The following is an 11,551-nucleotide window of genomic DNA, read 5'->3' as shown; positions in this document are numbered from 1 at the left end:
TTTTAAGGAAAGTCATTGTAGTACACATGGCTAGCCACACATGGCTTGACATGGTGGGCGTGCTGGCACCCAGAGAAAGAGAGAGCCAAAGCTGTCCATCTTGCAGACCGACGCGAGGGAGCCAGGACACAGCTGGGCTTGCTCGTGCCCAGAGAAAGAGTTAAGCTGCTTACACTGAAGGCAAGGGAGTCAGCTGCGCAGCTCTGTGTGGGGGCAGTTGGCTCAAGCAGGGCAAACAGTGTTAAGAGTAAGCTGCTAATAAGAGAGCAAGTGTAGCTTCCTTTTGCTGGTGGCGGCTAGAGCGGGGAGGACGCCATGAAAGCTTCTGGCACACTACGAGAGTACAAGGTGGTGGGTCGCTGCCTGCCCACCCCCAAATGCCACACACCACCCCTCTACCGCATGCGAATCTTTGCGCCTAATCATGTCGTCGCCAAGTCCCGCTTCTGGTACTTCGTATCTCAGTTAAAGAAGATGAAGAAGTCTTCAGGGGAGATTGTCTACTGTGGGCAGGTGTTTGAGAAGTCCCCACTGCGGGTGAAGAACTTCGGAATCTGGCTGCGCTATGACTCCCGGAGCGTCACCCACAACATGTACCGGGAATACCGGGACCTGACCACTGCGGGCGCTGTCACCCAGTGCTACCGAGACATGGGTGCCCGGCACCGTGCCCGGGCCCACTCCATTCAGATCATGAAGGTGGAGGAGATCGCAGCCAGTAAGTGCCGTCGGCCGGCTGTCAAGCAGTTCCACGACTCCAAGATCAAGTTCCCGCTGCCCCACCGGGTCCTGCGCCATCAGCACAAGCCACGCTTCACCACCAAGAGGCCCAACACCTTCTTTTAGGTGCAGGGCCTTCGCCTGGGTATGCCCCAAATAAACTCAGGAAAGACCTGGTGCTCAAAAAAAAAAAAAAAAAAAAAAAAAAAAAGAGAGAGCAAGTGTAAGAAAGCTGTTAATGAGAACTGCTGCTGAATAAAACTATCTTTCACCTGCCTACAGCCCCCTGGAGTGTTCTTTCTGTTTGCCCACCCACTCCCCTCAGACTTCAGCATGAGCAGGACCTGGACTCTGGGATCTGACACACATCTCTACTAAAAATACAAAAATTAGCCGGTGTGGTGGTACATGCCTGTAATTCCAGCTACCAGGGTGGCTGAGGCACGATGATTGCCTGAACCCAGGAGTGAGAGGTTGCAGTGAGCTAAGACCACATCACTGCACTCCACCCTGGGCAAGAGAACCTGACCCTGTGTCAAAACAAAACAAAGTTAAAGACCATTTGTCCAGTATAAACTCTTTCCAAATATATACTCAAGCATAGAAAATCTAGAAATGTCATCAATGGTAATTTCAGGAAAGAATGTTAAGGTGATGTTTTTTTCTGCATTTTTTTTCTTTTTTTTTTTTTGAGATAGGTTCTTGCTCTGTCACCCAGGCTGGAGTGCAGTGATGCAATCAGGGCTCACTGCAGCCTCGACCTCCCAGGCTTAAGCCATCCTCCCACTTCAGTCTCTTCAGTAGCTAGGACTACAGGCACAAGCCACCACACCCGGCTAATTTTTGCATTCTTGTATTTTTTGCAAAGATGGGGTTTCGCCATGTTGACCAAGCTGGTCTCAAGTGATCCGCCCACCTTGTCCTCCCGGAGTACTGGGATTACAAGTGTGAGCCATGTGTGCCAGACCTACATTTTCTCTTCTATAATGACCATGACCCTGGGTTTCATGTACCAACATTTTCTAACAATAATATTTACAAAGCATACTATGAAAAATGTTCAGAGAAAAGAATACACAACTGTAAAAATCATATATAACTAGTTTTATTTTTGTTTGTTTGTTTTTAAAGCCAAAAAAGAAACAAAGTAGATTGTCCAGGGAGATAGTTACTTCCACTTTGTATTTCTTTTCTTTTTTTTTTTTTTTTTGAGACGGAGTCTCGCGGTGTCACCCAGGCTGGAGTGCAGTGGCCGGATCTCAGCTCACTGCAAGCTCTGCCTCCCGGGTTTATGCCATTCTCCTGCCTCAGCCTCCCGAGTAGCTGGGACTACAGGCGCCTGCCACCTCGCCTGGCTAATTTTTTGTATTTTTTTTAGTAGAGATGGGGTTTCACCGTGTTAGCCAGGATGGTCTCGATCTCCTGACCTCATGATCCGCCTGTCTTGGCCTCCCAAAGTGCTGGGATTACAGGCTTGAGCCACCGCGCCTAGCCCACTTTGTATTTCTCTGGTGAAGTCATTAGGAACTCTAAAAAGTTCCAGGAGGGCCAGGCACGGTGGCTCACACCTGTAACCCCAGCACTTTGGGAGGCTGAGGTGGGCAGATCACGAGGTCAGGAGATTGAGACCATCCTGGCTAACACAGTGAAACCCCGTCTCTACTAAAAATTCAAAAAAATTAGCCAGGCATGGTGGCAGGCACCTGTAATCCCAGCTACTCGGGAGGCTGAGGCAGGAGAATCGCTTGAACCTGGGGATGGAGGTTGCAGTGAGCCAAGATCATGCCACTGCACTCCAGCCTGGGTGACAGAGTGAGAATCCACCTCAAAAAAAAAAAAAAAAAAAAGTTTCAGGAGTAGAATCATTGGGTCAAATTACCCTGGCTTTAACTTCTGGTTCAGAGAATTTTAACAACTTATATTGTCACCAGCAAGGTCTTTGACTATATGAGTAACTCTCACCTTAAAGTATTTCTCATCTGACATTAGCTGCCCGGCTTTCCGCTGATACGTTGACTCCAGGAGGCTCCTTGAGTTCTGTGTGTTCGGCTGGCCTCCGGTGGCCCCATTATTATTTTCTGCCAGGTAAATGTCAGTCACCTGCACACAGATCTCATCACTCATGATATGCTGCAGCTTGAATCAAAGGCAAGCTGTTACTGAACACAGAAAACATTTCTCCACTACACAGTCAATGTTCCTTTGACTGATCTAGTCACTCCACTCAAAAAAGGTTTTGGGTTTTTTTTGGCTGGCAATTTTAGAAAATTAATCACACAAACCACTGTATCATTTTCTCGGAGAATAATCAAGCCAAGATTTTCAACCATATCACTGGTCCATTGTAAAACTTTCATATCTATTTAAAATAAAAATCATAGAGAACTCAGGTTAATGTGCTGTTTAAAATTCTAAGGATCTTTAAATAATTTTCCATGGGTCATATTTTTATTGCATTTTAAATGCAATAATTTGCTTTTACAACAATTAAATTAAATGCAACAATTTGCTTTTACAAATATTCTCTCTCATTTGATCCTCACAACTGCCTTGGGAAGCAGGTTGGAGAGAGAGCTGGGCCTGTTAGGAGAGAGATTTACACAATGCATAAGAAAGCTCACTGTGAGCTGGGTGAGGAGGGGAGCCTTGAGAATCATGAATGCAATATCTATGTCTATATTCCCAGACCAACAGCAAAGCCTGAAACTCATTAGGTATTTTAAGAAATAGCTGCTGAGTTATTGCCTAGGGGTGCCCCGCTGAAGAAGCAGGGTTGGGACTAACAGTCAAGCTTCCTGACTCCTAGCCCAATACTTTTCCAAACACACCACTTATTTTTCTATATCTGATAGAAAGTGAAGTGCTTAAGTTGTACATAATGTTAACACACTTTCCATACAGGCCAACCATGATTGACTATCAGTAACTTTTGTGACAATCTTAGGAAACTAATTACTAGAAAGTTGAACCTTTCAGAGTTCTCATTCTCATGTCATATACTATTTCTATTGTGAAACAAAAATCCTTCCAAATGAAATTTTACCCACCAAAATGACAGAGAAGTGAAAAATAGATACAAGAAGAAAGCAAGATGTTAATTTCAATATCGATTTGACTATTTTGCTTTAAAATTATCATAACCACCAAGCCATTCTATTTTTAGGAAGATACATTCTTTTTGAAGTGTTAGGAACTATGATAACTATTTATTCTTAACTTTAAGTCCTAAATGATCAGTATGTGTATTAGTAGATAACTGGACACAGAGCAAGGTCAGAAGGGTGACTGAGTGTGGCAGAAAGGGCAGTATCTGGACAATGAGTCCAGATAACGGATTCTGATACAACCATTCAAATAATGCTTATGGATACTTGATAACAGGGAAAAGCTTAAGACACAGTGTTTTAGAGAGAAAAAAAGCAAGTTGGAAAAAAATATATGGAAAGCGTGACTTCAATTATGCATAGAGATGCTTCTACTTTAAACCTTTTTTTTTTTTTTTTCTTTTTGAGACAGGGTCTCGCTCTGTCGCCCAGGCTGGAGTGCAGTGGCATAGTGATCTCGGCTCACTGCAGCCTCAACTTCTTGGGCTCAAGCAAGTCTCTCACCTCAACCTCCTAAGTAGCTGGGACTACAGGCATGTGCCACCACACTGAGCTAATTTTTTGTATTCTTAGTAGAGATGGGGTTTTGCCATGTTGCCCAGACTGGTCTCAAATTCCTGAATTGAAGTAATCCACCTGCCTCAGCCTCCTAAAGTGCTAGGATTACAGCACATAAGCCACCGCCTCTACTTTATACTTTCTTGTTGAAGTAGATTGTATTACTGATTCCCCACCCATGCCCTCTTTTTGGATATCTGGCTCCTCCTCGAGTCTCTGGAAAGGGCAGCACTACAAATTCAGGGACAACTAGGGAACTCCCACCCTCGCTGCTAGGCAGACCAGTCTGTGGCCTACGGTTTAAATGGTTGGAAGAAGGAACTGAAATTTGACACTGGGGAGGGACGCATGGGGTTCTAGGCAAGGGAGGCATTAGGCCTGGAGCAAGGGACCAGGGGCCTGGGCAGGCCACAGAGCCCCACAGTGCCCTCACTACCCGATTAATGGGCCAGGAATCCGGAAGCCAGCTACCAAATGCCCTCATGCCCAGGGTCTTCCTGCAGGTGGAGCTGAAGAGCCAAGAGGCTCAGAGCAGCGAGACCAGTACCTGGGTCACCTGCAGCAGTACGTGCTTATCAGCAGCAGGTGGCCACTTACCAGCAGCTGACCTCTGAGAAGGAGGTGCTGAACAGGCAGTTACTGCTGCAGACCCAGCTCCTGGACCAGCTGCAGCAGCGGGAAGCTCGGGGCAAAGTGGTGGCTAAGATGGCCCGCCAAAAGTTGCAGGAGACCCAGGGGAGGGAGTTGCTGAGGACAGGACCCTGAGAGGGACAACCTGGCAACCTCCGTGCCTTCTCACCCTCTTTCCTGGCCTCTTAGGAGCACCTGGAAGCTACCAGCCAGCAGAAACAGCAGCCAAAGCCCAGTTGAGCCTCATGGCTCTCCCTGGGGAAGGTACGGGAGCCCACTCGGAGGAAGAGGCGAGAGCCCCGGGAGGAAAGTGGGACTGTTAGCAGCATAGGACTGAGGAGTTGGAAGAGACCTTTAAGACAGCTGGTCATTATGCCGACCAGGTGTCCACGCTAAGTTTGGTATCAATATGGTGGCCTCCTGGGAGCAGGAGGCCATCAGGTTGCCTGAGGACAGAACTGGCCCAGGTCAGAAAGGGACCAGGTCAGGACTCCCGCACCAATCGGTAGTGGGACTGTTCCTGGGCAATATAGCAAGATCTTGGTTCTTAAAAGTAAAAATACAGAACAGCTCATTCTCCTCTGGGAATGGGCTGATTCAGGGTTACACATGAGGGTGGGGGCAGAGGTGGGCCCCCAATACTTCCCTTGTTGGGTTGTCTGAGGACCCCTCTGGCCACCCCCTAGAGGAGATGGAGGAGGACATCTGGACAGTGAGGAGGAGGAGGCGCCTCGGCCCATGCCGAACATCCCAGGGGACCTGGAGAGCCTGGAGGCCAGGTGAGCCTGACTTTCCCTGCCCCTACTTTGTCACCTTCCTCGGTGGTCCCTCCCAGATCCCCTTATGCTCTTGGTTTCCCTGCCTTCTGATTTCTGTGGACTTTCACTCCTTCCGGGAGCCAGTGGTCAGACACCATTTCACCTGTGACCAACAGGTGCACACTCTGAGCCCCAAGGGAAGGGGCTGCGCTCCACCTCCCTGCCCCGGTTGTTCTGTGTATGTCCCTACAAGAATACTCACCTCTTGCCTTCAGGTGGCATTTTTCAACTTCGCTGGAGCCAGTGCCCAGTAGGAGCAAAGGATGTGCTGCCAGCCCCTGGCTCACCCAGTGGCTTCATCCCAGAGGACCCCAGGGACTGGGGGTGAGTCTGTGTGTGGGGAGACCCACCAGCCCTGCAGTGGGCCATGGAGAAGCTGCAGGTGAGTAGATCCTGGCATGGGCCAAGAAGGGTGGGGGCGGGGCAAAGTGGCTTCTGAGATGTGACCCCATTGTTTTGGCTCCAGAGCGGCTTTATGGAGCTCCTGAAGGAGAAGGTGGACCTGAAGGAGTGGGTGGAGAAACTAGAGCTTGGATTCATCCACCTCTCAGGAAAGACAGACACCATGAGTGAGCGGGAGGCCAGGGCACTGCAGGGGGAGCTGCAGAGCTGTCAGAGAGGCCCCAGCATCTGAGCCTGTCCTCCCGCAGGAAAGTACATCGCCCCAGATGGGAGCCAGGGGGCAGTGCCAAAGATGCGGCACTGGGAGAGGAGGACATCATCAGGCTGGCCCAGGACCAGGAGGAGATGAAGGTACGGTGTGCAACATGTCTGCGGGGGTGGGGGTGAGGGTGAACTTGGGCACTGGCACTGGCATGGCTGCTAAGCACCCCTCCCTCCAGGTGAACCTGCTGGAGCTGCAGGGGCAGGTGTTGCAGCTTGTGAGCGACCACAACGAGGGGCACGACAAATTCCTGACCACTGCCCAGAGTCCTGCTGATGAGCCTGCTCTAGGAGCCCCCATCCCCCAGGAGCTTGGGTGTGCTGACAAGCAGGGTGGTGAGTAGAGCGCTCAGGCGGGGTGGGCAGGCAGGAGCAGGGGCGGCTCGCACTGAGCTCAGATCCCCTCCTTTCTCTGTCTGAAGATCTTCGTGAGGTGAGCCTCACTGACAGTGTGGAGCCTGCACCAGGAGAGGCCAGAGAGGGTTCTCCCCACGACAACCCCACTGCACAGCGTATCGTGCAGCTGCTTCCTCTAACGCAGGACTCTCCAGGAGCACCGAGGCTTGGGCAGCAATCCCTGCATGCCATTCTTCTCATGGTGCTGAGATCAGGGAGATAAACATCATCATCTAAGAGCTGGTCAAGAAATTTAAAAACAAACAAACAAAAAAAGTTTAGGGGTTAATCTCCTACATAATTCATTTACTTCATTTGAATGTTAGAGCCACTCATGTTTATTTGTGTTTCTAACTTAGTTTAAATTTATTTGTAAAAAGTTACAGAAGAGTGGGTCTTTCCCTCATGTTCACCCTGGCATCCTTCAGCATTTTTCTTTTTATGTGATAACTGTAGGTCATTAGCTGCATATCGAGTTTGCCCTATGTGGTGGGAGTTCAAACACACGAAGACCCACCATATGCACAAAACTGTTCTTGGTGGTTTGGAATAGGCTGCCACGCTTTTTTAATGTTTTTGCAGCATGTATATTCATTACAGAATTCAGATAAAATTTGCCTATGTTCTGCTATTATGCTTGATCGACTCCTAATCACAGTGAGCTCTTCATTAGCTCAATATGTGGTTTGCCCTCAAGTGCGCTGTTTATTAGTTTGTAATGTGCCACTGTGAGTACTGACATTTACAGTTGTTTAAAGATGAAGCACTGGAGAGAGCCTTTCCCCTTTTTCTGTGTATTGGGGATGGGTGTAATAACATTTTGGGGAGCTTTTTAAATCTCCCAAAAGAGGAAAGTGGCCTGCTCTGGCAGATATGTGCAGGATAGAATACGTTTCATTTGTTTCGGAGCCAAGAATGAGTGCGTTACTATGGTACTTCCCTTGGGATTTGTATGTGCTCTGGGCATATGAAGATATTACATCATGAGCTGGGGCAGTTGTACTCCTTTCTGATGACCTAAAAAGGGATTATGACCTAAAAAGGGATTGTACCACTGTTAATTAGACAAATTATTTGGTCTAACAGTTTTTCTTTATCATTCTGAAACTGGGATACATTGATCAATTATTTCAAAGGTATTTTGATAGTTCAAATCACTTCACTTTTACCCTGACACACATAAATGACTAGGAATGACCTTCAGATAGCGTTTAGCATCTGTAACCTATCTGACAATAATGTGTTCATCAGGTATCTATGGATTAAATCACATACTGGCATATTTAAGCTGAATGTCAGTCTGAAAAATAAATGTGCTACATTACCTGAAATACCACTCTTTGTGTAGGAATTTTGTCATATGTTTAAGAAAAAGCTAAAAAGATGGAAATCCTATGACAATAACTTAACTCTTTCTTCTAAGTGCATGCAGTCGTTTGCAATACCTCATTCAGCCAAGTATTTGTTCTTTTCCTCATTCAGTACAAGGCAGCTTTCAATTTGCTTAGAAGGCAACATTAGAAGGTTAGAGTTCAGCAGAAACATAGAATTTTCAAGTGTGAGTTCAACTTAATAAATTTGAATTTCTGTAGGAAGTAAAGAATCAAAATATCAATTTAAAGACTGCAATATATGATAATTATTTTTAAAGTGTTTGATTAAACCCGATAGGTTTTCCCAAAATGAAAAAAACTCAGTTCTAAAACCAAAGCTGCTTTGTACAAAACATGAAAATGTAAATCAGCCCATCCATAACAGCTTCTCTAACACTTTATCTTACAGTCACTTTCAAATAACTATTCAAAAATGTAACTGCTGTATTAATGTCTTGAAATAAGTTAAAACATTTTAAAATATGAACACCATAGTTTAAAACAAAGAATCTAGGGGAAGGAAAAGTAGAGAAAGAAATGCCAATTCCAGTCCAAAGCTTTATTTGCCAAGTTTTCTTAGAATTACTTTTACCAATTTATGATTTCTGGTAAACAGAATGTATAATAGAAATACTGACTTTTGTCTAAAGTGGCATTATTGACTTCGTCTGTGATGCTACTATAAAGTGATAAATTATGAAATTGTTGCAAGGTGCTGTTTTTGCCTTAAAATTTTGTGTCTTGAAAATTATAGTATTAAAGGTACTGAGACTGTGCAGATGTTGGGCACGCTTGTCATGAGATAATCGGTTTTTATTCTCACAAAATTGTAACTATGTAAGTGTGTTTATCAAAAGAACATAAACTAAAAAAGTTACAGGAATTAAAAATTATGGGATGAAAAAGTTATGGAATAAAAAATACGGTGGAAAAGTTGTGGCAAAAAGTTGTGAAAAAAAGTTTTACAGAAAGTTTTTTTAAAAAGTTATGAAAAAGAATTTACTGGATTTAAAAAACCATCATGGAATAAAAATAAATAAAAGCAGGCCCCTGTCAGCGTAAGCCTGGGGAAGTGGGTCTGCAGTCTTCACCCCCACCATGTCCCTACAACCTCTTCCCAGTCACCGCTTTACCATTAGGGTAGCAACACAAGACCCCTAACGGAGGGAGAAAAACAAACCCTTTATCACCTTGACCAAGGCTGAGTCCTTACATTTCTGGATGATGATGTTTGTTATTTAAGAGCCAGAGGTTGATGGATTTGGTTTGTTTGGAGGAGGTGCAATGGCCTCCTTACTCTCACCAAGGCAACTTTTCTCTCAGGGGCGCTCCCATCTTCTTACTCAGAGAGGCAGCTGAGGCGGGACAGTGGAGATAACTGTAGACCAGGCGAGGACACGGGCTGCTGGGGGTGACCCGCCCTTCCCCCATGTACATACTGTATCTGTGTAACATTCTGTATGTATCGTACCTAGCGGAGGTTGCAGCTGGCATATGAGGAAGAGGTTCTGATAGTTATTTGCAGCTGGGAAACTTATTTATTGCTAGCATAGGAGCGAGGAAGGAGGCGGGGATGGAGTCATGGCTCCCTGGTGATGGGACTCCTGTTTTCTTTGCTTTTTATTTGGGAATAAATGCATTTAGCCATACTGCTCAGCCTGGTATGTTCCCGTTTCCCTCAGTGGGTCCTGCAGTTTATCCCATTGGAAGAGGAGCCCCCGAGTGTCTGAGCATGTCTAGTTGGGCTGTTGGGGATCTTCCAGGCCTGTTGCCTTTATGCTGCCTGGTGACACCTGGTGGATTTCACAGGGACTGCCATGGCGCCTAATGGGCACAGTGCAGCCCTGACAGCCAACAGGTTCAGAAGACTGATCTAGCTGTGGCCGGGAAGACAGATACCAGCACCCAATGGCACTGACTTTCACCCACCCTAGGTGTCTTCCATTCCGTCCTCCTGCCTCGCTCTCCTGTCTGCACCAGGTGGTCTGTCTGTCCAGAGTGCCTGCTGCCCCGCAGGCTCCCTCCAGGCTGAGTTCACGGCCCTGCCCCCTAGTGGCCAGAGCCGGCGTCACAGGATAAGAGCCAGCTAAGCTCCAGGGACTTGCAGGAAAAGAGTCCCTTGGAAAGGGTGTGACCTTTTCACCGCTCCCAAAAGCACCCTAAAAATGGCTTGAACTTTTCCCTCCCCTGAGCTCCACAGAGAACACAGCCAGCAGAGGACACATTCTCTGTCATCCAGAAATGGGTTGGAGTCTCAGCCGAGGGACAGCAGGACTGGTAGCGACTGTCAGTCCACAGAGCTGCCTGCACAGCACCCCCATGCTTGCCCAGAAGGGTGGGAAGGATGGCGGGGGCTGGCTGTCCACAGGCCGGGCATGACAGGGAGGCTCCCCGGAGGTGGTGCCCTTTTGAGGGGCAATGTCAGGAGACAGCTTCCTCTTGTTGGGACACAAGACTCTACAAGGACAGCACGAGGACTGATGCCCAGTGCTAGAGGCCAGGCATTTGGCCACGTGTGTGTGTGTGTGTGTGCGAGAGAGAGAAAGAATTTATAGCTATTTATAGAACAGGGCAGGGGCATACTACAGCGGGGGCACAAGATTTCAGCAACGGTCATACCTGGATGTGTCAGCTCACCACTACAATAGACTAAGTCACAGATGAAAGGGGCTGGCTTTGGGGCTGGGGGAGCCACTGTCAAGTCACAGGACACCCACCCAGGCAGGCTTGGAAAGGTAGGTCTCTGAGAAGAGGAGGGATCTGTTCAGCTGTTCAGAGGTCAAAGTGGGACCTGAGGCTCTCAGGACGGAATGGACTTGCCTGACCCAATCAGCTGGCATTGGAGAGAACGCAGAGAGAAAACAGGTTAGAGAAAAGCCAGAGCTGGTGAGGCAAGTGCCGAGCATGGGTGCACCGTAGCAGCTGTGAGAGGGCCGGGAAGGGGAGGGTGTAAGTGTGGGCATGGCAAGGCTCCTGGAAAAGACAGGCTGGAAGGGAAAGGGGAGGAAGATGGAGGGAGAAGCCAGAGCTTCATAGGTAGTGCCCGGGGGCTGTGGCGGCCCTCCCCACGCCACACACGCTGGCTTCTCTCATGGCACCCAGGCAGTCCACCCACAGTTCAGACCAATGCCAGCCCACTTGGGTTTCCCTCTTCTCTGGTCACCCTGTCTTCCAACCCACTGGCCCAGGGCCACCTCTTGCTTGGGGAGCCCCATCCAACAGCCACCCAGGCTTGATAGAGAAGGAACACTGCTTGAAACAAAATGGTGAAGCTAGAACGGATGGATGG

At 47.7% G+C, this 11,551-nt stretch overlaps 2 pseudogenes across 1 annotated transcript; both read left to right on the top strand.

Moving 5' to 3' along the window:
- Window positions 1-279: 279 nt before the first annotated feature.
- Window positions 280-899, top strand: LOC105516192 (annotated as a pseudogene). The gene has a single exon (XR_001002445.1). The product of XR_001002445.1 is annotated as a 60S ribosomal protein L18a pseudogene (transcript).
- Window positions 900-6,093: 5,194 nt separating this feature from the next.
- LOC105516232 lies at window positions 6,094-7,098 on the top strand (annotated as a pseudogene).
- The last annotated feature ends 4,453 nt before the right edge of the window (window positions 7,099-11,551 follow it).

Source organism: Colobus angolensis, unplaced genomic scaffold, assembly GCF_000951035.1.
Source record: "Colobus angolensis palliatus isolate OR3802 unplaced genomic scaffold, Cang.pa_1.0 Scaffold278, whole genome shotgun sequence".
In the NCBI taxonomy this organism is placed as follows: Eukaryota; Metazoa; Chordata; class Mammalia; order Primates; family Cercopithecidae; genus Colobus; species Colobus angolensis.
The sequence above is the reverse complement of the archived record's forward strand: the minus strand, read 5'-3'. Positions and strand labels throughout refer to the sequence as shown.